Raw genomic sequence first — 23,195 nt, forward strand, 5'->3', positions numbered from 1 at the left:
ACAATTGTTAAAGACCGTGTGTATAACGTTAGATAATGATCAGCTAAGAAAGCTATCTTTTTATAGTCTTCTCTATTACTCTCTCTCACAAACATATATATACATATATATATATAAATATATATATATATATATATATATATATATGCGTGTGTGTGTGTAGTAGAGTGTGTTTATGTTTTGTTTATTGGTGGTGATCTCATAAATATGCAAGGTTTATAAGATGAATCTAAATGAATAACAATTAGACTAAATTATAGCATCTTTTATTTAGACAAACATAGTTTCATATGACTAGAGCAGATTATCCATTGCTGAATTTTTTTATTATTCAATTTTCACTTCAAACAAGGCACAGTGCCACTTTTAAGTAGGAGGCTACTATCGCAGACATAAGTTGCAGGAATATTATGAAGGGAGATTATTAGCAAGATGTTTGTTCACATCACACTTGAACTTCTGCATGACAGTACAGTTGGGAAAACAGAATCCCCGAAGGGAGTTCCAAAGTTTATCAGTTCTGGGGAAGGAACTATTGGAGTAAAAGGCTTTCGTACACCTAGGAATCTCTACTGTGAAGGGGTGAGATTTAGCTGCTTGTCAGGTTTGTCGCCGTTATTCACGTCGAGGGTTACAAGTTCTTGTAGTTCGTTAAAGCATTCACCATTAAAGTACTTGTAGAACCGACAGAGGGATGCAACATTTCGTCGATGAGACAGAGGTGAAGCTTAGATAACAGTTCAGGACCTATCAGGTTGGCGACTCTCTTGTGAACCCTGTCAAGGAGCGAGAGACAAGTAGCAGATGCACCAGCCTTAATATGACAACAATACTCCATACATGGGCGAATTGTGGCCTTACAGAGGTACATGATACTTTCAGGCGTAACTAGCTTTCTAGCACGGTAGAGAGAGCCCACCTTCTTCGCAGCAATCTTGACAATGCTCTCAATGTATCTATTCCAGTTCATGTTCCCTGTAAACGTTAGGCCGAGGAGTTTAAAGGAAGTACTTACGGGTAATGTGTTATTGGCTTTCGATAACAATAGAATACGAAAAGGTGGGAAACGTGTCGATCCTTATTCAGTTCCTGAACAAAGTCGGGCCTTCCTGCTAGTGTATATATATGTATATATATATATATATATATATATATATATATATATATATATATAAAGTCATAGATATATTTAAATGTATACATATAAGTCACGAATGTAAACGTTTATGTTGGTATTTTAATCGATACCGACATCCCCATGATTGATTTTGGCATGTGTTACTATTCCTCCTGCCAGGAATATGTTGTGGAATCGGTTCCAAAAACGAAACAATACTAAAATCAGCTAGATAAATAACAGTCGATCAGATTACTGATCAAGATGAATATTGACTTGTTTCTCTTGTGCTATTAAGCGGTAATGGAATTCGGAAAATAATAATTAGAAGAAAATGAAGAACAACGGAGCAGAAGACAAAAATAAAGATATTTTGCGATTATGTAAAATACCAGAGGGTAAAGCACCTTCCCAACCTACATCAGAATAGCATCGAATATACTGAAATCTTAGGAAATTTCTTTCTTTCAGAAAATTCCAAGAAAGGCAACATGGTTGAATGATTAATAGTAATGCTAGAATGGTAACAGAATTTCAATAATGAACAAAATAAATGTTTGTAATCATTCAGTTTATTTCTTTTAGTGAGCTATGCATTTTAAAGTTGCAGAATGTTTTTACATTATATCTACTAATCTATACGTGTTTTAAAAAAGCGGCCGTTAAACTAATTTATCAGCCCAGTTAGATTTGCTGCATTATCTTTGGAGTGCATCCTCTTCTTACTTTGTAACAGAGCACGGACGCGCGTATGCAAATGCACGCGAAATGGCGTCATCGGCACAGAAAAGGAAAGACTATAAACAGGACGATCGCGTGAAAAACGTCACAGCCGTAACGAGAAGTCACGCGTGGCCGGAGAATGAGTAAATAAATGTTTTGGTTACATAATAAATGAGGTCGAATTAATACTTATCCTATGTTCCTTGTGACGTTCTCTGCATACAATGTGTATGGTCTACCCGTGTGAATTTGTGTAAGGTTATGCGTTGAAATAGTACAGAATCAACTACAAAACTAACTACAAAATCACATTTTGTCTTCAATGCAAGCCTTTCTCACACGAGAGATGTAACTACTTTATTGTTCTCTTCCTTATCTACCGCTATTACTACAGAATGTGGTCGATTGAACTCCAGTCTTTTGGTTCCTCTTCATTAAACATTTCATTAATGCAACTAGAATTACCTTTTTTTATTATTTCTATTTTATTATTTCCGTTTAGATCAGATTGTCTACTCCTATGAGCATTCTCATGCCCGTTTTCTGAGCTTTACTACTTCCGTGCCGACTCATGATAAATAAGGAGTGGCTGTTTAATTTGGGAAACCATCACTAGAAGATTGCTCTATCAACAAGTGCTATCTCTCCGGTTTTTTTTGTTGTTTTTTTAACATTATTGCTCTTTTGCCAGGAATATGTTGTCACGCGTGACCGGAGAATGAGGAAATTAATGTTCTTGTTAGAAAATAAAAGAGTCAAGTTATTACTTGTCCTATGTTCCTTTCGACATCCTCAGCATACAAAATGTTGGGTCTACATGTGTGAACTTGTGTAAGGTTATACCTTGACATAGTATAAAATCAACTACAAAACCAACTAGAAAATCACGTTTTCTCTTCAGTAAAAGCCTTTTTTCATGCGAGAGACGTTACTTTTTTTTACATAGGCGTCACCACATTATCAAGGCCAAGAGGCCACTCAATGATAAGGGTTAAAGAGTGTACAGTAGAAATTGGACAATATAGTAATCATTAGTAATGAAAATTTGGTAAATTTGATAACTTATATGGAACGGCTCATCAAGAACTTATTTACGTTAGACTTGAAGACAGCCATATTGTAGTCAGCCGGAAAGCAGGAAAACGGAAGACAATTCCACAGGCGTGCAGTTCTAAGAAAGAAGCTTTGTTCATGGAATCTACGTTTAGGTTTAGGCACAGATAAAGAGTGGGGGGAATTATTGATAGTGTTTACAGCTAGACGAGTGTTTCTTGTGAAAGTTTGGCGAGGGGGGACCATAGATTGAAGCTCAGTCGAACACTTTCCATGAAAATAACGATACATCAGAGACAGACTCGCAACATCTCTTCTGTGAGATAGAGGTTGCAAGGAAGAGAAAAGGACATCTCCTACGAGGCTACGAAGTCTATTTTGAACTCTATCAAGGCAGGCCAAGTCCTTTCTAGCAGCTCCTGCCCAGATGTGGCAACAGTAACCTATCCTTGGACGTACCTGGCTCTTATATAGATCTCTTTCTCTTCCTCTACCTCCCCCTCTCTCTTATCTATCGCTATTACTGTAGAATGTGATCGATTGAGCTCCAGTCTTTAGTTCCTCTTAATTGAACATTCTACAATTAGAATTACCTTTTATATTTTATTATCTCTGTTTAGATGGGATTGGTTCATCGTATGAGTATTCTCATGTACGTTTTCTGAGCTTTACTACTTCCGTGCTGACTCATGACAAATAAGGAGTGGATTTTTAATCCATGACACCATCACTAGAAGATTGCTCTATAGGTCCAACGTGTTCTATCTTCCTGGTTTTATTTTTAAAACATCATTCTTCTCCTAGATATATAACGTTCACCAACGCAATTTATCTAGGGACCTGTATCTACCCCCATGTATGGTAACCTTCCAGATTAGGACAGGGAGACTAAGGAGTGTTACAAATTATTCAGGGGGGAGGGCTTAAGAACTGTGCAAGTGGAGGGCGTTATATAGCTGAGATATTATACATAGCAAATTAACTGAACACATTCAGCAACTAATATTACAAAATGGTTACCCATCTGATAATGGCAACACTCCACGCCGTTTAACTTTGTTAATCAAACGTGAATCGATCTGTCATGTGATGATGTCGATTATTATAACAAAAAAATGTCCCTTTCTATCTCAATGTTTTCAATTAAGCGCGACTTTACATAGACATTTGCGACGGTTTCCGCCACGTGGTACACATTTTCGCGAGATGCCTTCCCTGCTGATTACACCATGGGCCTCTGCAAATCCAATGTAAACACTCCTTTTTCGTGGATCTTCCAAACGCAGTTCATGTATTTAAGCAATTTAAGTGCTACCGAAGTGTTCCTAGTTTTTCAATATGACAAGCATACCTGTTTTATTAGCAGTATCCAGTTGCTTATGGCCTTGATATGTAGTGGCTTTAATAGAAAATAAATAAATGAATATTAGAAAATGGAATAAAAATGTGTTTATGCCCAAATATCTTATTGAAATGTATTCTATTTTATACTGATACGAAGGTTGTTCCGAAATCAAGGCATCTTTTTTAACTAAAAAATAAACTTCGGGGTCTAGGGCGGAGTAGATAGAGGAGTTGAGTCTCTACCGTTCCAACTGAGCATTGACTGGAGATAGAAGTTTCAATCCTACCCAAGCAGGCCAGAGGATTAGTTGACCAAAACGTGGTGAGACAGAATCTATGGACGGAAGTAATTACTGGGGTTAGAATACAAGACTTGGCATTCCTATCTCGTCGCGATTAATCACTTCAAAGTCAAAGGATGAGTTATCCGAAACCGGCAATACAACATTTATGAAGATGAGGGTAACAGCCAGCAAAGGAATGAATATGGAAAAATAAACCTTGAAGATTTACGAAGACGGGAGTGAAACCATGAAAATGGGAGACAATTTTTCTACATAGTCACCATCATTCTCAATGCTCTTTTGCTAGTCTCTTTTCAATAGATAAGCCTTAAGACCGCTGTCACTCACATCACTGTCGCCACCTAAAAATCGACGAACATATCTCCTAACTTTGCTATCAACTGTATCAGTTTCGAAATTTATCTCTCATAGCTTAAAGGGGGAATAACTCTCATAGCGTAAATAAATAATCTTACGTTTGGTTTTAAGTGCAAATCTTATCAACAATTAATATTAAAATTAACTTAATTTCAATTTAGATAAAATTAAAAGTAATCAAACCAGCTTTAAATAATAATGTTAACTTAAACAATTCAAATAATTCTATTACTACAGGCAATTGATAAAATCGGCCTACTTACAAAAAATAAATGTAATATGCAAATTAATTACTCATTGAATGTCGATTTCTTTTGAATAAATTGTATGTAAAGAAATCATGCTTTTATTTAAATGTATATAAGTCACTCTCTTACCGCGAAACCGTTCTCTTTATGTAAAGTAGTTTATGACATAGTGTACCTTTTGTACATAATAATTTAATTATGAACAGACAGACAGGAATGTCACTTCATTATAATATACGCACACACACACACACACACACACACACACATATATATATATATACATATATATATAGTAATCTATAAAATATATAGTGTGATTAAGCTACACTGAATATTCGGCGTTTCATCCACTCTAGGATTCCTCAGGCTTATGTGCGAATTGCATGGTTGTTTATCGTTTTTATATGGTCCCCTTCTATGAGAAAGCTGATTGGCTAACTAAATCCTCAATAGAAGATAACCATATAAAAAAGATAAACAACCACAGAATTCGCGCATAAGCCCGAGGAATCCTAGAGTGGATGAAACGCCGAATATTCAGTGTATCTCAATCGCCATGTATATTTTATAAATTACTAACTAGCTCTACCTACGTATTGAGCACTTTTGAAGTAAATACTTAAAGTTTACGCATAAATCTATACTTTCGTATATTAATTTTATGTGAGTAAATGAAGTATATATATATATATATATATATATATATATATATATATATATATATATATATATAGATTTTAGCATGACACCCAAGATGGCTGACATATAGCAACGTGGGGATGGAATTTCTTTTTCCCCAAACACCAGGGTTATCATGTATAAAATCAACCTTTTTTTGGTAACATCAAATGGAAACAACATCTGACGAGTTGTTGAGGACAGGAAATTTTTATGGACACATAAAATCATAAAATTGCCATCCCATTAACGAAACGGCTGTAATGAACAAATCCAGGATGAAATAAACGAAAGTTATAAAAAAATATGTAAGTCTTTGAATTTCAACAAAGTTTTGCACTATATACATATGTATATATGCTTCTCTATCTGTCCATCACTCAATCGCTCTCTAAACATAGTGTAAAACATTATAATCAAATAGGTTCCTTACTGTCTGTTTAGCGCATACCCTTGTCGCATCGTCGTAGTTTTGCATGCGTGTGCTTGTTTTACAAGTGTTCCCACGGAATGTGCCTTGACGAACTTACTGCATATAAGGTAATTACTTCGACCCCCTCCCCGCCAGAGTAGCAGAAAAATTCGCCCGCTTCTTTGTAAATATATCTAGATGCTGGAAACTGTCTTATTCTATTATCTTTTTTTCCTTACATCGCCTGTTTTAGGGAATTTGCTCCTCGCCCCTTGTTTTACCAACCCCATATTTAGATATGGAGAAATGCAAATGCAATGCAGACTATGATATCACTACTTAACTTCTTGTCTCCTATAAATCTGGCCTCTATCTCAATATCTTATTTCGTTTCAATGGCAATATGCCGTTTGTAATGACACATGTAATAAAAATACAGTTATTCTATTCGATAAATGAAATTGTAAATATTAATCATTTTCTCTGCTTTCTTTTTAGGATTTACATCAATAAAGACCGAATCTCCAGCAAAAGTAAGTAATACATCTTTTTGTTTTCTGTTTCATCGAACACATAGCATAATTATTAATCACTTTCGAGATTATCCTTTCCTTTGTCTACATTTCTTTTCTTAGATGAATGAAGTTACTAGCTTGTTTGCGCTATCATTATTTTATGGTAGCTGCTCGACTGAGCTCTCATCTCCTCTCTCTTTCAATAAAACATTTACATCAAAAACGCGTTCAGATTCAACTCCTGTAAAATAACTGCCAGGTCTTACACTCTGCATCAAACGGATATATCTAGAACAAAATTGGATGCAGCATTTCGTCGATGGGATAGCGGTTGAAGGTTAGATGAATGAGTTCAGCACCTATCTGGTTGGAGACTCTCTTTTGAACCCTGTCAAGGAGGGAGAGACTAGTAGCAGATGCACCGACCTAAATGTGACAACAATACTCCAGATATGGGCGAATGGTGCAATTCTTTCAAGCATAAATAACTTTCTAGTACGGTAGAGAGAGCCTATCTTCTTCTTTCACAGGTTAAGAGTGTACATGTTTTTCACGGATATCATTCTACTTATTTTGGTATTTTTATTGAGTTTTTTTAATTTTCTCTTTTACGAAGTCTCCATTGTGAACTTTTCTGTACTTTTACCATATACAAACTATTTATTGAAATGTGTGTATAGATAATTAAAAAAAAAACAATAAAAGTTGTGAGATTCACAAAGCTTTATATCTTACCAACATCCACATCCGCTTGAAACTTTCCCAAACCCATTGGGATTTGTATCAGATATCTGTTAAGTGCAGAACTCTTATACGTCTACCTTGAAACTGGCTCCACCACAATGATGAATGAATAGACTAAGAGCTGATTATACTGATGCCTGGTTGGTTGGTTGGTTGTTTTTATTTTACGGCATATCAACCCTTTCCGGCTTATTTAATGCCGAATCCAAAGATTTTGAAGAAATGTTTTTTTAATAGAGTACATTTTTGTTTTCACATCTGTTTCTATTTAACCCATAGTTGGGACCCTAACAGGTACTACTACTCCAGGTCAGAGTGGACCTGGGAGCAATGGTAATTAAAGGGTGGCTCCACACTCCCCAAATCCCACAAGCCGGGGCCTCACCACTGGATATAGTTTAAGGTCATATCCAGGCCCCCCATTGAGGAACTTTTACTCTCTGCAGGGGGGACGGACAGTCGGTGTATTCTAATGCCCCACCGACAGGGCCACTGATGCCTGGAACATTTAATAAGTGCCGTGATAAAAGTATTATCCTAGCTAATTTTTCATTCGTGTATATAAAAAAAATCGTATTATTTGAGTTCTTCGGACTACTGTTCTCCTCGGGGTGTCACGACGTTTTGTCCCATGTAAACTCCGACCATCTTCAAGTGTTTCTTGTCGCACTCGAAAATGTTTCTGTTGAACTTGGGAACTTGAACGGAATTTCGAACGGAACACTATTTATTGCACAGAGATAGCATGCTCTCGTTACGTCAGCCATGGCTGCACAGACGTCCTAAGTAATTCGCAATTGTATGTTTCGGACGCCCACACTGAGAATTGAACCCCCAACATTCAAGAGAATATAACTTTTAAAATTGATTTTTCCAACTTCTCTAGCCACTGCGCTACGGAACGAGAGCATGCTACACCTATGAAATAAATAAATGGTTTTGTTCGAAAGTCCGCCCAAATTTGTAGTTCGATAGAAACATCCCTTAGTTCGAAAAGATAGACTTAAAGAAGGTCGGAGGTTACATCAAGTGAAACGTTGTAAAAATTGCACTCGCGACAAGACCAGTAGTAATCAACATAATACGAAGGCCTAATACTCATGTTAAAACTTCAGAATCTGTATTGTTATGTCTGTCTTGTAGCTGTTTCTTTTTTGGCAAAGCTGTTATAGATATTTTTACTGTTAGGAACACAAGCTGTAGCAGTTGATGACAAGTATTACTTCCACTACGAGGACGACGATTATGATCGTCATGATAATGATGACAGGATTGAGCTACTGTAGGATTGCTGGTGGCAGACGAGCCACTGCAGTTGCTGTGACGTAAGTAACTATGATGACAACTATTGTTCAATTGCTTGTTACTGCAGTTTCCGTCGTGGGCGTGAACATTCTACTCGGTCCAGCAGAGATCTCAGGAGCAAAATATTCATGCTGGATGTCTGATTGCAACCGCTGGCAGGAGAACCCCTATCTAGACGACTGGATGAAAAGAAGCACCTTTATACACCGTTTTTGTTTGCTGTTTCTTATACGACGCTTCGATTAGATCTGATTCGTCACATTAAGCAAAGATATGTGCAGAAAGATTGATGCGATGTTGATTATTGTCACATTAGTTGAAGTGGTAAAAATCGAAATCCACTGTTTTTGGAATGATTAGTTGTAATGAAGGAGCGCCCTAGCAAACAACTACTATAATTATGCTTTTTGCTATTTTCCAATTCTATTTTTTTTTTCACAGGGGAGGTCACTCTGTTACACATCTGGATTATTTTGTTTTGTTCTGTTTGCGAACAAGGCGCGTTGGAAAGAAATTGTTTTTTTTTGTTTGTTTACCTCAACGCTACTCCAACATTTGTGCTAAGAAAACAAAACCTTATTGCTTACCGAACGAACAAAATTCTTTCTATGTGTTCAAGTTATAAGGTTTCCGTCAGATCAGAAAGTAAAATTGTCTGTTGGCCAACTTAGATTTCGTACGGAAATGCTTACACTTATAAAGGTGAAGATATTTACATAGTCTGGCTCAAGACCAGAGATTGTTGGTTTAATATAATTAGAGTATTAAAGGGCTTTTCCAAATATCGATAACAGATTTTAAATTGAATTGGCCTTTATCCAAATTCGGATGTTAACTTTTATGTCTACAGATTGTACAAGTTTATTTGTATTCACTGATGAAAAAGAAATAGGCGTTGTCCGGGTGTGATTATTTGAAGCTTTGCTGCAATATTATCGTATATGTATTTTATTTTATTTTATTATCCTTTGTTATAGTGCAATATTGTGCGGCATAATCACGTTGACACACCGGTTCCCACTAGATCACCGAAGTTAAGCAACGTTGAACGTGGTCAATACTAAATGGGTGACCATTTGGGACTTCCCGGTGCTGCACGTGCCTCTGCTTATCTCGGCATTGTTTGCAGGCCCCTGGACTTCTCCTTGTCACTGGACTAAAAATATGCCGATTAAGGAGATTTGTGGTTATAGATTGCGCAACCCATGCCTCACAATTACACGTGCAGCTGCCCCTATAGGGGTAATCCTTTGTCTTTGGAGACTGACCGGAGGCATCGAAAAAAAGTGGAATATACTATGTTGTAGTCTTATGTTTGGATTGTATGGGACCGTAGCAACTTGTTGGGAAGGAATGACGTGTACCTTATTTCCTAGCCGACAAATTATAATAGATAGGTTTTACTGAATTGTATAGAAAATATTCAAGGGTGGATGAAAAGCGTCAGATACTTAGATGTCTTATAGATTATATTGACCCACTGGGAGTACTTACTTAGATGTCTTATAGATTATATTGACTCACTGGGAGTACTTACTTAGATGTCTTATAGATTATATTGACCCACTGGGAGTACTTACTTAGATGTCTTATAGATTATATTGACTCACTGGGATGCTTACTTAGATGTCTTATAGATTGTATTGACCCACTGGGAGTACTTACTTAGATGTCATAGATTGTATTGGCCCACTGGGAGTACTTACTTAGATGTCTTATAGATTATATTGACTCACTGGGATACTTACTTAGATGTCTTATAGATTATATTGACCCACTGGGATACTTACTTAAATGTTTTATAGATTATATTGACCCACTGGGATAGTGACTTAGATATCTTATAGATTATATTGACCCACTGGGATACTTACTTAGATGTCTTATAGATTATATATACTTACTGGGATACTTACTTAGATGTCTTATAGATTATATTGACCCACTGGGATTACTTACTTAGATGTCTTATAGATTATATTGACCCACTGGGAGTACTTACGTAGATGTCTTATAGATTGTATTGACCCACTGGGATTACTTACGTAGATGTCTTATAGATTATATTAACCCACTGGGATAAATTACTGTAAAATTACATTTGCTAAGCAATATATATTAAACATCCTTAAACTATCGTTTTATCAATATCATTAATTTTCAAATAATTTGAAAAAAGGGTAAACGGAAAGTTCTGGAGGTGAAGAAATCATTATGGTGTTTCTACTCGATGTTGTCTGAAAATAATAAATGTAAGATTTAAAACTAAATGCTCTGGTAAATAAATTATTTTTTTTTTACAAGCGTCGCATCAAACCATGTGTGTAGCCACTTAATATAAGAAGCTGAAATGATATCACTTCAAGGTCAAAAGCTTACCAACGATATGTGTTAGTTATATAGATTCCAACTCAGAAAACAGGAATCCCCCCTTCTTATCATAAACATCGTTCATAGAATGTAAGGATTAACGGTCATAATAAATGAAGCAAGAGTTATGAATTTGCTGAAAGTAAAACCAACGGTGTTTTATACTTTTCTTTACTTGAAAGTAACCATTTATTAAGGTCTGAGGACCACTCCAGGATGAGGATTAATGAATGTAATCCTGTAGTGTAGTAATCGTTAATGGTATAAATCGAGTAGAATTCGATTATTTATGAGTACAGCTCAAGAACTGTTTTACATTGGATTTAAAGGCTAATATGGTGCATTCAATCGGGAAGACAACCCAGCGCAACAGTATTCGATAGTTTGGCAGTTCTGAGAAAGAAGCGCTGTTCAAGGAATCCTCGTTTAGATTTAGGCACATATACAGAATGGGGGAAATCGTATATAGTGGTTGTAGCTACTCGAGTGTTATTTTGAAAGTTTGAAAAGAGGCCAACCATAAATGTGAGTTTTATATTGCTTTACCTTAAAATAATATGAATTTTTGTCAACATATTACATCGTTAAAATACACACACATACACACACACACACACATATATATGTAAATATATATATATATATATATATATATATAATTTTTTCTAATATAGTAGCATAAATATATTAAGCACACTAAAATACCTGAAAGGAAAGGGTTTAACAGGGTAAAAGTAGACGGTTGTTAAACCATGAAAATCAGGTAAGGGGGGAATAGGGACGAATACAGAGAGGAAGAGAGATAGATGTTTTAATCTAAAAAAATACACATTTTAAAATCTATTTCTTGTTATTGAGGCCCGGCTAACGCCACGTAGCCAGGCTAGTAATTCATAAACCTGACGAAAAAATAACACACATTTGAATCTCAGTGCTAGAAAATATAAAGAGTATTCCTTGTTATAAGATTAATTTTTTACAAGGCACGTTCTAAATGTATCAATCGGTGGTTATGTTATGGTTTATTTCCGTCTGAAGTAGTCTCGTCAGCATCAGACAAAGCGAAACTCTTTGTCAAGATCTTTGCAGCTAATTCTGCCCTTTATGACCAAGGCCGCCAACCCCAGCATATCCTCGTGTATCAGAAAACACGCTATGCGACTTACAAATATCTGTACGTGATCTTGCCAAGCTAATCAAAAACCTTGATTCCAGTAAAGCAACTGGCCCTGACGGTATTCCAATTATAGTGCTCAAAAAGGTTCAACCAAAACTAGCTCCCATACATACAAAGTTATTTAAGCGTTGTCTTAAGGAGAAATGCTTCCCAACACCTTGGAAAATTTCATCAGTATGTCCTGTATTTAAGAATTCAGTTGATCGCTTATCTCTCTCCCAGTACAGACTAATATGTCCATTGTGCATCATGAGTAAGCTGCTGGAGACTGTGTTAAATAGAGAATTAGTCAGCTATCTCAGCAAAAACAACCTTCTTAGAGACGTGCAATATGGTCCCCGTTCTGCTAGAACTACAGCAGACGGGCTTAAAGTTATATCTCATCGGATTAGCGAATCTTTCGACAGGGTAATTTCTCTTGACATATCAAAGGCTTTGATATGGTATGGCATAAAGGTCTACTTCACAAGATCTCCAGCTATGGTATAGCTGGAAATGTCTTCTCAATTATTAAATCATTTCTCTCTGATAGGTTCATAAGAGTAGAGATTGATGGGCAGAAATCAGAAGCTCTCAGTATTAATGCTGGAGTCCCTCAGGGGTCCATCCTGGGCCCAACTTTCTTTCTGATCTACATTAATGGTCTTCTAATTCACATCCTTACATCATTTGTAGACACTTATGCTGACGACACTAGGCTCTATGGTAGCACATAAAAGACCTTAAACGACCAACTTCTCTCTTATTCTCTCCCTTCTAATGATGGGCATGCGGTACACTGGGGAAAAAGGTGGCTGGTTACTTTTAATGCATCTAAAACCAAGCTTCTATCTCTACACCATCTATGCTCTGATGCCAATCAGGCATCGGTTGAAATGAATGGCTCGCGCCTTGGGGAGGCTTCGTTTTTTGATAAGCTTCTGTGCTTAACCTTTACTCTGCACCTGAAATGGAACAGGTACATCAAATCTATTGGCAAGGTCGCTGAAAAATGGTGGGATCCTTCTACCGCTCCAGTAGATATCTCACTCCTTATGCAATTCTCTACCTATATAAAAACTAGATACGTCCAAGAATGGAGTACTGTTGCCACATCTGGGAAGGAGCTGCTAGAAACAGCTTATCCTGTCTTGACATAGTTCAAAATAGACTTCGTAGCTTATGAGGGATGGCCTTTTCTCTTTCCTGCAATCACTTTCAAACCGGAGAGAGGTTACGAGTCTGTCTCTGCTTTATCGTTATTTTCCTGGCAAGAGCTCAGCTGAACTTCAATCTATGCCCCCCCTCGCCAAACTTTCACGAAAAATACTCGTCTAACCAAAATTACTATCAATAATTCCCCACACTCTTTATCTGTGCCTAAACCTAAATGTAGATTCACTGAACAAGCTTCATTGTTAGAACGGCACGTCTGGGGAACTCTCTTCCTATTGGCTGCTTTCCAGCCGACTACCATCTGATTGTCTCCAAGTCCAATGTAAACAAGTTCGTGATGCCACGTCCCCCTTTGTAATCCAATTTAAAAATTCTCACTACTTATGTTTACTGCTCTATAAACACAATGACTAATGTATACCCATTAACACTTATGCTTGAGTGGCCTCCGGACTTTGATAAGTGGTGATTCCTGAGTAATATAAAAAAAATAAAAACATAATAGGTCGTTCGTACTACAATAGAAATTACGTCTGTATGTCACTCATTAAGATTTTTTCGCAAACGAAATTTTAATTTTCTTTAGAAATGTAAAACATGGAAAACATCATATTTATACTTAATAATAAATTGCTAACAAATAACGCGAAAACCATAACCAGAAATTGAAACTTAAGCATTAAGATCTTCAATTTGATGATGTGCAGGCTAAATTATTTAGAATTTCTTATGAATAGATTTTCAGGATAAAAATTACTACCAGAACAGTAGCAGAAGCAAAGCGAACAACAGATGTTTTGTTTTGAAAAAAAAAAAACAGCTTATCTTATAGGCCTGCATATAATGATGTTTATCAGCTGTTTCACGTGTGTAGTAATCCATTTCGGATAAAGTAAATGTCGGCTGTCGAGAGAAAAACAAACGCGTCTTGTTTTAGTGTTTTACTTATATTGAATGGTGTATTCGGGGTATTTCATTGCATTTCTTAGTTTATTTGCTGGAAAGCTTTTATATAGTAATGTTTTGGGGGTGTATTTCATCTTACAGATAATATTGTGTCATCAGAAGAGAATGCGCACCGTTTCAAATCCTTCCTCTCTGCGGCTTGTTTGCGTATCGGCCCTTCTCACTAATGTGAGGTCCAATTATCTGAATTCCATTCGAATAAACTGCACAATATAATGAAAAAAAAAACTTTAATAATTAAGCGATTCCTGTTACGAGCAACGGCTTTGTGGATGTGTCTCAATGTTCAAATACAACGTCTCACATATTTGTAAAGACGCGCTTATATTGAAGAGAATAATAATAATAATAATAATAATAATAATAATAATAATAATAATAATAATAATAATAACAAGCAATGGTAATAACATTTTTAACTATATAAATAAACAAATATATATATTTAACATTTATATATATATATATGTATATATATATATATATATATATATATATATATATAATTAAAATATATTAAAGAAATAGATAAATCTACTCACAGGAATAACTACACTGAACACACTTGCTACCATATCATACGGTATCTTTTTCCATCTAGATTGTAACGTAACCTTTAGGGATCAGCTCTCTTTTTAGATTTTCATGTTTCTCTTACTTGTATTGCTGTTGTTTTATACCCGACTCTCATAAGGTAGTGTAAATTAAACCAAGATGAGTCTTTTCCTTGTTACGGTTTGTTTATGTATCTGTCATACTCGCTGATGGAAGGCTTAATTTTTTAATTGCATTTGAATGAACTGCTAAATACAATTGAAAAATATTAAATGATTCAGCGTTTTCTGTAACGAGCAAGGTCTTTTCGAACATGACGTTTAAATTTCAAATGGATGCGTCTAACTAATTCGTTAAGGTGCGCTCATATCGAAAATAATGAAAAAGCAGAAAAGAGAAAAAAAGAAAGGAAATAAATGAAAATAAATAAAACAAGTATAAATATATTAAATAAAAAAACAAAGAAAAATATAGAAAATCATTAAATAAACGAATAAATAAATGTAATCGCAGAGATAAGAGACTGTGGACACTTGTTACCAGTCATGCGGTATTCCTTTTAATCCAGAGCCACATTGCACATTGTTTAGTTACCTCTATGAAGCGTTTACTAGCTGTGATTCTTTAATTCCAAGCTGTCCTAAAAGTTGATATAAATAGCCTGAAATTAAACATCTTGCTCCAATCTAAACAGCTCGAAGGATTGTAATGTTACCTTCACGGGTCATCTCTCTTTTTTCTCTCTCTTGTACTAATGTTGTTTTTCTACGCGGCTCTCATAATTTACTGTCAATTACATCAACTTGAGTCTTTTCCTTGTTCTTGACGAGAGAACAATGTTTGGCTGTTGACCCATTCATTTTATAATTTTTGGATATTTACTTTGCCAGCTAGAGCAATCCGTGGCGACTATCCAATCATCATCGATTCCAAGAATATTTTGGCTATGCACTAACAATGGTCCAGTGATACCTTTTGATACGATTTCCCCCCTCAGCAAAATCTTGCGGCTTATGTTAACTGCTTCGAGCTTCATGTGGTTACTTATTGTAGTGGTAAGTTCCTCCAGTACCTTGCTGTTTCGCCACGTATATCGGTCATTAGCAAGGGCCACTGTACAGGGATTAACAACATGCTCGACTGAACCATTTAAATGTCAGAGGAGATCCAAAACAGAAATCGCGAAACTACATTATTACTGGGCGAAGATGTTATTCCTCTTTATCTAGCCATACTTCAATCAAGTGAGACGTGTCAAAAACACTGTTGTCAATGGAGGGCAGCGTGCACGGTGTAGCTATACAAGCTATCCTTCTATCTGTATGACTATTTTTCTGCGTCAAACGCGTTCGAAAGTAAATTCCCCCTCTAATGTTTTTGCTTACGTAGATTTGAATTCACAGCCAAGCGGAATCCATGGTACACGACGACAACACTGGCGTATAATGGCATATACATGAATCGGTACGTGCAAACTTTGCACAATCATGTACGAGAAAATATGATGAACCAGGTTTAAATATTGATTTTTAAAAAGAAAGATATCGATGACAAAGAATAAAAAAAAAGATTAACTTTACTTTGTATACTATAGGAACTGAAGATCTAAAATATCCTTCACGTATGCACTATTTCTAGTATTTTTGTCTCTCATTTCTATTTCTCTGTCGCTCTTTGACTTTTATCTCTGTTTCTATTTTCTAAAATGTATGCACTTTCCATATCTTTAGACTTTATATGGAGCAAGATGGCATTTCACGTCTAAAGATAATCAGCCCAGATGTTACAAAGAATTTCATCCCATTTTTTTTTTATTTTATATCCAATTCATTCAATCATATTCCAGAAACGGCTATTCGTTTTCGTTTCGTTTATTTCCAAACCAAACACAGAGAATTAATTTATTTTCAACTATTTTTTTCTCTTATTTCCTCATTTTCATCGGAAAACCAAACAATAAGACAAAGCTACGGAAAACCAAAGCCGATTGTCCTGCTTGTAAATACGATTAGCCGACCTTTGCTATGGTTTCTTTTGAAAAGTAATCTTTATCCCTTATATATCGAAGCGTAAGTTTTCATGGCGTAGTTTCCCAATTGCTAACTTAAATAAAACGGCCATTTACATTACAGGGTGGAACGATAAAAATGTCGCCCTAAATAAACCAATACTACAGTTTTAGTTTAACACTTTTATTTAAAACATCAATCCACGTACCTTGATTATGTAGTCGAGATGACATATATTCAAGAAAGCCGCCTTCAGCCTCAATCATTGCTGTCGTACAGGTTTGGAACTGGGAGCATGTATTTTCCACAAACGTCAGCGAAAGCTCAGCGATCAGGCTAGTTTTGGTATTGTGTGAGGGAAAAGAGCAGCCAGTAAGAGAAAGGTACAAAGTCGTAGCACATATTCTGAATCCAAACCAGGCTCTCTTTGGATTTGTTGGATGGCGGTGACTCCTCTTGTTACACTCAGGTTCAGCCAGCGGCGACCTGATAGATCCGAAGATGACCACACTCTTCAGCACATCCAGAAAACGCTTTGGTGTTGACTTTTAGGCCGACTTCAAAGATGTGAAGTAAAATTATGTGGCCCTCACTTAAAACCACACCAAAGACCATAATCATGGCAAGAAACTTCGTTGAGTTGTATCCTTATACGTTGAACCGTCCTGATTTGCATTTTGAGAGTAGGGTGCTGGCAATGGTCCTGTTGTCATGACTTTAATCTGTAGAGAGCATGACTTTTAATGCGACGCAACTCCAACCTTGCTCGTTCAACATTGTGTCACTTTTAAACATGATAAAAGCTCCTAGCGCTTTTGTGAATTTGTACACAATTGACTAACTAGTAGATGGTCTACAACAAAAGAGAACACCGGTTTTTATCAAACTGAAAATGAATTATCTCGTATTTGCTATGGCGACAATTTTATCATTCCACACCGTATATCTTTCATATAATATATTGTTATATAGCATTTTGATCGAATATAAATCTCATACGGTATGATTGTTGTATTTTTACGATGTGTAGACAAAATGAAAATACACTGTTTTATGGAAATATAAAAACATATCTGTACTGCCAGAGGCGGGTGTTAATTGTATCACTGGATTGACTTGACTTTAATTAAAAATGTGTAAGCTATTGTCGACAATGGCCACGATAATAGTTTTACCTACCTTATTTTGGACAAGTCAAGTGGGTTGCTACTTCCCACGGGCACCTGTGTCAGATTTATAACTTTTATTCAAGTGAAATTTTGCACATTTCTAATTATTTTATTATTCTTGCAGAGTCATGTTTTTTGTCAAAATTTCTCCTCGGTGCACAGCTTAGGTACTCTCTTAATTTTCTTCACAACTGAATTTTTCCGAGAACTTTATGAACAACGCCACGGGGTCTTGTGACGTACGTGATAAAGAACTTGGTAAGATTTAAATTTATGTTACACTTTTCTGCTGGTGTAAAGTTCAATCATTAGTGTGGACGATAATTCAAATACAGTTACGAATGACTTAGACCTTTTTATCGAGTCATGGCTGACAGAGCAAAACGTTGATTAAATACAGTTTCCTTTTGTAATTTCCTGCAGATTTCTGAGTTCACAAAATACACATAGAGGAGGTTGGACGTTACATCAACTGAAATTCTGAGAAAATAGTACTTAGGATGAGAATCTAAGATAAGTCTAAATAATTCAAATAATGCGTATAATTTTGTTGTCCTATTTAAAAAAAAAAACAATCATTAATCTTGTCGGTTTCGTTCAAATATTTCGACATTACCTCATAGTCTCTCCCTCTTAGATAAAGTCCAAAAAAAGTTGTCAATCTAATCGGTCCCACTTTATCAACTAAGCTCCCGCCCCTGTCTCATCGTCGCAACGTAGCATCACTGTGCCTGTTTTACAAATATTTTAATGAAATGTGTTCTGGTGAACTTGTTTCCCCTCGTAACCCCTCTGTAACCCCTCGACGTACATATCCCCGACAAACCCGCTTAGCAAGATATCGCCCTTTCACTGTTGTTGTCCCTAAATATCAGAAAGTTTTCTATTCTAATAGTTTCTTCTCTCGAACAGCTAGTTTGGAATTCCCTTCCTGCTACCTGCCTCCTAAGCTTTAATCATATGCAGAAGTTTAAATGTACCATAAACAGCAAATACCTTATTAATCTTTGCTATACATGGCCCCAATAGTATCCCCTTACGCCCAAATGGCGATATGCTTATAAGGGTGAACATAAGTAAAAAAATAAAATAGAAGTAAGACATCAATTTAACGGAGAGGTACCATAAAAATGACAGAAATTGCAAATGAATTTAGGGAACGGTACTTGAAGTTCCAATTTTATATCAACAAACATTTGAAAGAAAAACCACATTATTTGACAGATTAGTTATAGACATTCAAATCTTATTATTGCCTTAAAAACAATCCTAAGGTTTGCATGGCAACTATCCTTACTTTCTTTGTCGTTTTCACCTAATCCTTATGTTTTATCGCTCTAAAAAATAAGACGTGCTTACCATAACTACTGTTTCTATTTATCAATACAACAAAATTTCAGCTCTTATGATTGATAAAATTATTACCCGGTTATCTAGAAACCACCACGCTACAAACTGTAGTACAACTATTTTAATAGTTTTTTTTTTGACGAAGGAAGCGCCACATATCAAAGCTCAGAAGCCACTCGAGGATAAGGTTTAAAGTGTGTACAGTGATCAAAAAGGCAATATCAGAGTAATCGTTAGAAGTGTAAATTTTGTAAATTTTAGTACTTAAGGGAACAGCTCATTAAGAACTTGTTTGCATTGGACTTGAAGACGGGCATATTGTAGTCAACTGGAAAGCAGGTAAACGGAAGAAAGTTTCACAGAAGCTTTGTTCATTGAATCTACGTTTCGGTTTAGGTAGAGTGGTGGGAATTATTGATAGTGTTTACAGCCAAACGAGTGTTTCTCGGGAATGTTTGGCGAAAGGGGACCATAGATTGGAGCTTAGACGAGCACTTGCCATGAATATAACGATAACACAGAGACAGGCTCTCAACGCCTCTTCTGTGAGAAAGAAGTTGCATGGAATAGAAAATGGCAGTCTAAAGTTAGCAATGTGTGGCGATCGTTGTACTTAGTTTATATTCGATGTAACTTAACAAATACTTGGAAGAATAAGTTGCTTAATTCTATTATCTAATTCTTCAAATCACACTATTACGTCGACTCATGTATTAATACACGTGTTTTAATTAGTACTGTAGCTATCTGACGTTGCCCGGAACCATATAAAACTAAATAGTAGTTGAATATGTGTAACATTTTTATATTCAAACTTTTATTCATTCTATCTCTATCCCTGTCGACTTCTCTTAATCTTTCCCTTTTCCTTTTTCTTCAAAAACTTTTCTGTATTCCTCTGCCCAACTCATTCTTCTCTCTTGTTTTAATGTGCTGAAAATATAATGATTATAGTTATATATCCTGGAGCTGTTTATTTTTTAATGTAATACAGTAATCTAATATTTATTCCTTAACATTGCATAGAAAAACAATATGACATCTTTCATGTTAAGTAATTCAGTTCCCTTGATCTCCTTACAATTGCACGAAGAGAAATTGTGTTGATAATGAAAATAAACCAAAGGGAGAAAATGTTTTACGCTTCATTTATTGATACTAAACAATTCCAACTTGAATATTATTTTATGAATTAATAAAAAAGTAGTTCATAACATAATAATAATAAACTTACTAAAAAGAGAAGATATCGCAATGAAAAAGACGGATGTGTCTTCATGGAGGTAAATACAGAGGGCCCCCAACATGCAAGCTACCCGAGTTACGAGAAATTCGATATACAAGATGGCTTCAGAGCAAAAATCCTCCCTACATATAAGCGAAAATCCAAGTTACGACTTTCCAGGTGCACCCGCTAGGTAGTCGAGTGGGTCGTGTTTCACTAAGTCTCCTTAATGGCGCCATTTTAATTCGAGATACGAGCTTCATCCGGGGACGAATGAACCTCGTATGTCGGGGATCCACTGCATATGGAAATATTACAGAGTCATAAATAAGTAAATGTCACCCATTTTTCTTTCGATTTTATAAATTCCGAGTGCGAGTTCATATGGCTGGTCAGTCACTATCTGTACAAGGGGAAAAAGAACGTGTAATTTTTAAGTTGGTTCTTTGTGACGGAATCAGTTATTGATAGAAATAGAGATAGGAACAATAAAATGTGCATCCCAGAATAGGAATAAGTACTATATATAGTATTAACTTTTAATTAAATTTGTGTGTGTGTGAGAGTGTTTCGTTATTAGAGTTTAAGTACAGTTTCACTTACACCGGCTAAATTGTAACGTATACAACAGCAAAAAGATGCACACGTTACTAACCCTATACATATTCCATGATTCATAAGGATAAGTTCAATGATTTGGAATTTTACAAACAACGCATATTATTTTAATGCGAACAATATTATTTAACATAACTCGGAATGTGATCAAGAGCAAATTGGGGATGTCGCTAAAGATTTGGTGGGATCATTTCCTTAATAGTAAAATTACAGAAAGATTATATGTTATGATACAAACAGATTTGCTGAGAATTTATATCCCACAATTCATAACGATCGGTTCATAAAAAAGTTAAGTAAAAGAAATTATATATAGACTCTCGTAATTGTAACATTTACAAAAAAATAATGTACCAATGCTACTCGCTAATCGTTGAACTTTGACCCCTTACCAGCCAAATTTCCCGCCGAAACCCAAGTAAAAAGATTTTCCTAAATCCCAATACCGCACATGTGAAATCTCGATTCTGTAGACCGAGAATTGACAGTTATTTGGTAGGGAAGTGTACACAGACAGACAGACACACAGACATTTCCACTTTTATATATATACTAGCAGTTCTGCCTTGCTTTACTCGGACCCTATGTACTGTTCATATTAAAAAGTGTGAATATTTACGGTAATGTCTTTAATATAATAAGCTTCCTTAACTACCATAGGGAAACGTTGGTAGAGACTGCAGACGTCAATTTTTTTAAACTTTGACCCCAATTTTGACCCCTTAACATTTATTTTTGGGGCTTTAATTTTATTAAAATGTTTGATCAATTTTCAAGTAATCTACATCTAGCAGTTCAAGTTTTTAGACTCCAAATTGGGGGAGGAGTTTGGTAGAGTCTGCAAAGTTAAACTCTGTGAACTTGAACCTCTTGCCAGCAAAGTTTTCGCCCTAAAAATGATTAAAAAAGCTTGCTGCATTTCTGAATACCCGTTATGTAAAATTTCACATGTTTAGACCAAAAATTTGCTGAATAGTTTGCTTGAGACCGCAAAGGTAAAATCTTTTGAACTTTGATCTGGAAGCCAAATTTTCAGCAAAACACAATTAAAAAGCTTGCCCCGTATTTGAATACACTTTATGTAAAATTTCGTATGTTTAGACCAAAATTTGCTAAGTAATTTGGTAGAACCCGCAGAGGTCATTTTTTTAAATTTCGATCCAATGTATTCCCCCTTAATTTTTATTGTGTTAGGCTTTAATCAAATTATAAAGTTAGATTCATGTCTAAGTAACCTACATCTTAAATTTCAAATGGGTAGACCCCAAATTGGCGAGGGAGTTTGGAAGAGTTTTCAAAGGTCAAATCGTTGAACTTTGACCCATTAACAGCCAAATTCCTGGCCGAAGCACAATGAAAACGTTTTTCCAAAATCTCAATACCCCGTATCTAAAATCTCGAGTCCGTAGACCGGAAATTGACAGAGCTATTTAGTAGGAAAGTGTACACAGACAGACACACACACACACACACACACACACACACAGACATGTCCACTTTTACACACACACGTGTGTGTGTGTGTGTGTGTGTGTGTGTGTGTGTGTGTGTGTGTGTGTGTGATAAAGATGAACTGTGTGTCGGAGTGCAGGTGCGCTCAATATAAAATGTACATAAGAATATCTTTATAGGCAACTATAAGTTACATCAAATATATATTTGAAAGCAGCTGTTATATGAGGCCAAACGAAACAATAATAAAGCAAGTCACTTCTTTGAGATAATCTTTGGGGCATTTTTAAAACACATAGGAGAAAAGGCTGATTGATTGATTCTTTGATATGTTTCGGCTTTTGT

At 35.8% G+C, this 23,195-nt stretch overlaps 1 long non-coding RNA gene across 1 annotated transcript in view; it reads left to right on the forward strand.

Annotated features, from left to right (window-relative positions):
• Positions 1-23,195, forward strand: part of LOC145246463 (uncharacterized) — a 492,984-nt gene that overhangs the window by 287,317 nt on the left and 182,472 nt on the right. Inside the window, exon 2 of the long non-coding RNA XR_013863124.1 lies at positions 6,739-6,773. This is a non-coding gene — a long non-coding RNA (uncharacterized LOC145246463). The remainder of the gene's footprint in view (positions 1-6,738; positions 6,774-23,195) is intronic.

This window comes from Euprymna scolopes, chromosome 24, assembly GCF_053919585.1.
Source record: "Euprymna scolopes isolate OS-2025 chromosome 24, ASM5391958v1, whole genome shotgun sequence".
NCBI lineage: Eukaryota > Metazoa > Mollusca > Cephalopoda > Sepiida > Sepiolidae > Euprymna > Euprymna scolopes.